Below are 4687 nucleotides of genomic sequence, written 5' to 3'. Positions count from 1 at the left end.
AATTTTAAACCTCTTAACTTTCATCTCTCGTTCAGGGTAACCTTTAAGCCCGATTTCCTGGTTGATTACAACTTTGTGTTATATATACACAATTTAAAGCTGTCATCTTCATTTTCTTTTCCATTTCAAAAAATTCTCTACGTCTTCACTGGCTTTTGATTGTCTCAGTTTAAAATCACCATTTCTCTCAGGGATTGTTTTCTTCGTCTTCTCGGCGTTCGTCCTCATTAAACCCTGCACTACTGCCATTTGAGGTTTGTCACCAACCCTGTTTGAAAGGTGAGCAGACGAGATGCAAGGAGAATAAACAGTTGCTGGAGGTCATAGGAGTGAACTGAGTGGCGGAGGGATGACCAGCCCGGGCCACATGGCCGAGTCCAGGCTCTCACTCTCTGCTTCCCCCACTCTTGGCTCCGGCCTCTGCTTCACCCCAAGAGTCCACGTGGCCCGACTCACTGTCTCATTCCCCTGACTGTTCTGCAGGCCCCCTCAGGCAGCCCCGTGCATCTCCCTCTCCATTCACTGCTGCTTTTCCCCAAAACCTGGTTCCAAGAGACTCGAGGGACTCCCTAGCCTCTTTGCAAATGTCACCTTGATTTACCGAAGCACATGGTTGCCTCAAATCTCAAGCCAGGCCACCCAGACTTTCATTAAGGACTTGCATGCTTTAGAATCCATGGTCTCTGATGCCCAAAGCATCGGAGCCAGAACAGATTCTGCCAGGAGAATGGCTGGACCCAGAGGCCACGCTGGACGGGAGGGCCCACCGACGCCCCCTGTCTTCAGTGGGGACTGATGCTGGGGTCCTGTAGCTGGTGATGGGGGCAAGACAGTGTCTTCACCAGGAACCTAGCCCAGCTTTACGCCAAGCTGCCCTGACACTCATTTCCCAGATGGTCCAGTCTTGTTCTCTGAAAGGCAGTTTGAAAGCCAAGCCACCGTGTTGCAGGCTCCAGGGGGCGCTATTCATGTAGTCCTGTGCAGGGATGCTGTGTGAAGGTCCTCCTGGTGGGCCAAGGGTCAAGGAGCAGCTGGCTCTCTCAGAATTTATTGTGAACAGAGATCATCTTTGGGGTTCATGAGTTAGGCCACCCTTAGATTACCTCCCCATCCCCAGCCCTTTCCTGCCAGCACAAACACCAGTCACCAGGACCCCTTAAAATGCTCATTCCTTAGGCTTGTCTCACTTCCTTCCCACCCTTCACCCCCAGCAACAAAGAACAGAAGCATAGTAGGCAGTTAAAAAAAAAAAGGAATAGATCTGTTAAAAGGTGCCAGGCAAAACAGCGCGTATTGTACAATCCCATTTGTATACAGAATAAAACCTGCAACAATAATCGACGTTGCTGGAAGTCAGGGTATGACTAGCAGGAGGTATGGGGGCACTTCTGGGGGCCTGGAAAATTCTATTTCTCCACCTGCGTGCTGGTTACGCGCATGCATTCAGTTTGTGAAATCCAACGTGTTGTACACTTGTGTCGTGTGTACTTTTCTGTACGCAATACACAGAAGTTGCTCAGTTGTGTCCGACTCTTTGCGACCCCATGGATTGTAGCCCACCAGGCTCCTCGGTCCGTGGGATTTTCCAGGCATGAATACTGGAGTGGGTTGCCGTTTCCTTCTTCTGTATGCAATACCTCAATAAAAATTTTAAAAAATTTGTAAAGCCTTTATTGAATTCGTTACAATATTGCTTTTTTTTTTTTTTTTTTTTTTAAGTGTTTTGGTTTTTTTCTTTTTTTGGCCAAGAGTCGTGTGGGATCTTAGCTTCCCAACCAGGGATCAAACCCACACATCCTGCACTGGAAGAAGTCTTAACCACTGAACCATGAGGGAAGTCCCTACATTTTTTCTAAAAAAAGCCAAAAAGGAAGCATTCTCCTCCAGGCAGAGAAGATAACTTTCCTGGGGGCCTAGACCAGGTCTGGCCAGCCCGCTAATTATCATAGTCAGAGGGCTCAGACCTCCCAGGTCACGACTCTGGGAGATGCTGTGGGTTTTTAAAGACTTTTAGATAACAACCCATTTCTGCAAGTCACCCCACTGAGTTTAGGATCTTATTTAGAGCCTGGAAGCCTCAGGGCTCACACCCACACATGTATGACACCTTACTGTGTGTTTTTCTTTGTCCTCTTTTTATTTTCTTTTAACAGCTTTGTTGAGATATATTTCTTATACCATACAGCTCATCCATTTAAAATGGTATGGTTTTTCATATGGTTGCAGAGTTGTGTGACTCATCACAACCAATTTTAGAACATTTTCATCACCCCCCAAAGAAACCCTGCTCCCCTGAGCGGTCACCCCCTAAATGTCTCCACTGTTCCCAGGAACAATGGCATTTACCTCCTTATTACTGTTGCTTACTCACTCAGTCGTGTCCAGATCTTTGCAACCCCATGGGCTGTAGCCTGCCAGGCTCTTCTGTCCATGGGATTCTCCCAGCAAGAATACTGGAGCCAGTTGCCATTTTCTCCTCCAGGGGATCTTCCCGAGCCAAGCGTTGAATCCACACCTCCTGCTTGGCAGTGGTCTGCTTTTACCTTTTGGATAAAAATAGATGTTTCCCTCCCTATATCAGATGCCAAAACTTTCACAGGGAAATTGTGGCCCGTCTCTGACAACTGCAAGAACCATCATCTCTGGTTTTTTCTTCTTTTCCCTAATTTCCTAACCCGTTTTTGTTTATCTTTGCAAATATAACTTGAAAAACCTACATTAGGATTTGATTGGGGGTGGCAGTGAATTTATAAGTTAGTTGAGGGGAGAATTACCTTCCCATCCATGGATTATCCTTCCATCTATATGCATGGTGTATCTTTCCATTTATCGAAGTGTTTTTTGTCAGTTTGTTTTGGCCAAGCTTCAAGGTCTTAGTTCCCTAATCAGGGATTGAACCCATGCCCCCTGCAGTGCAAGTGTGAAGTCTTAATCCCTGGACCACCAGAGAAGCCCCTGTATTTAAGTGGTTTTTTTAAAATTTGTGTCCCAAAGTTAATTTTACAGTGCTATCTACGTGGGTCTTGAGTAACTGTTTACTAAATGCATTTATTCCAAAACACCTTTTACTTCGTTCTGAACTACTCAATAAATGATGCTAGGACAATTAGCTGTCCATATGGAAAAAGAATAAAATTAGATTCCCACCTCCCACATGAGCAAAAATCAACTGCAGACAAGTTAAAGAAGTACATGTGGAAAGTAAAGTTGTGAAATTTTAAAAGAAAATGTAGGATAGGGAAGTGTATTCAACTTGAAAAACCCAAAGCAATAGTGGCTTAAGTAAGCTCTCTCTTACTTAATACCATTTATATCTCAGGTATAATCCCTCTAGACGTAGGCAATGAGACAAAACTAAACAAAACCAGAAAAACTGTTATGATTGATCCACAGTGATACCAGGAATTAGGCTCCTAACTTTTACCCTGCCGTATTCAGTATGTCGCTTCCATTCTGAGGTTGCCTCAAAGTCCAAAACAGCTTCTGGAGCTCCAGACATCACACCTACACTCTAGATGGCAGAATGAAGAAGGTAGGGAAGGGAAATGCCCCAGAAGTCCCACAAAATGCTTTCACTCTCATACCATCAGCCAGATATCAGTCTAATGGCCATACCCAACTGGGAAAAGGACTGGAAATGTAGTCTTTAAGCTGAGTGGCAATATGTCCAGCTAAAAACTGGAATTCTGTTACTAAGGCAGAAGGATAGAATTAATATTGGAGGCCACCAACACAATCAGCCATAGAACATTTTTTCTGAAAAAAAAAAAAACAAAAAAAAAACATACACACACACACACAAACAGTGCAAATGTTAAAGGAAAATATTGACAACTATCACTAAATTAAAGTATAAAACTTCTAATAATCAAATTATTTTAGTAAATAAATTTTGAAAAGAAGTGAACATTAACTCAGTTTGGGGAAAGATGTGCAGTGCATATAGCTACACGTTTTAAAATTTTACACAAAAGCATTGAGATCTATCATATATAAAGAATTCCTATGAGTCAATAAGAAAAAGATTAAAACCCAGTGCATGAAACTTACCCTCACGTACCTAACAAAGGCCAGAAAGGATGTGTTTGTCTGAGCAGGGGGGTTCGAGGCAAACCGGCAAGGTTCACACTGAACCCCAGAACACACCGCTGGAGGGGGACGTGGTGCCCTAAGGACCAAGCCACTGCAAAGGCATGACGTCATTTGATAAGGCACGGGGTGACCCAACTGACATGAGTGTTACACATGTGTTGTTGAAAGTGGCCTTAAATCTTCTCTGCAACGAGGTACAGCTGAGACAACTGAATAAATGAAAGGGTGAAGATGCAACCTTTTACCACAGATGCTTACTTCTGGGGTGTCTCATCATCATTTCAGACATCCCTCTTCCCTGGGCCTTCTGTAGCACAGCCCTCCTCAATGACAGTTGCTCAGTCGCGTCTGACCCTTTTCAACCCCCTGGACTGTAGCCCACCAGGCTCCTCTGTTCATGGGATTCTCCAGGCAAGAATACTGGAGTGGGCTGCCATTTCCATCCTCCTCAGATGCTTCTTAAATAGTCAATTTGAGAGAAATAGGAGATTCTGGCCATCTTTGTTCATGTTCCCCAAGGATTTGGGTACACATGATTGGGAAGTGAACCAGGGTGACCATGAGGGGGTGGGACAGGGAGAAGAGCCAGTCAAGG

General features: G+C 44.5%; 1 long non-coding RNA gene across 2 annotated transcripts; it reads right to left on the bottom strand.

Annotated features, from left to right (window-relative positions):
• Positions 1–1297: 1297 nt before the first annotated feature.
• Positions 1298–4234, bottom strand: LOC129637924 (uncharacterized). 2 transcript variants are annotated; one of them, XR_008707635.1, is made up of 3 exons: positions 4051–4234; positions 2372–2543; positions 1298–1637 (listed from the first exon to the last, which is right to left on the bottom strand). It is a non-coding gene; the product is annotated as an uncharacterized LOC129637924 (long non-coding RNA). The 2 variants fall into 2 exon arrangements; XR_008707636.1 differs by having other exon boundaries at positions 4061–4234.
• Positions 4235–4687: the final 453 nt, after the last annotated feature.

The sequence above is a fragment of the Bubalus kerabau genome, chromosome 23, assembly GCF_029407905.1.
Source record: "Bubalus kerabau isolate K-KA32 ecotype Philippines breed swamp buffalo chromosome 23, PCC_UOA_SB_1v2, whole genome shotgun sequence".
Classification (NCBI taxonomy): Eukaryota; Metazoa; Chordata; class Mammalia; order Artiodactyla; family Bovidae; genus Bubalus; species Bubalus kerabau.
The sequence above is the reverse complement of the archived record's forward strand: the minus strand, read 5'-3'. Positions and strand labels throughout refer to the sequence as shown.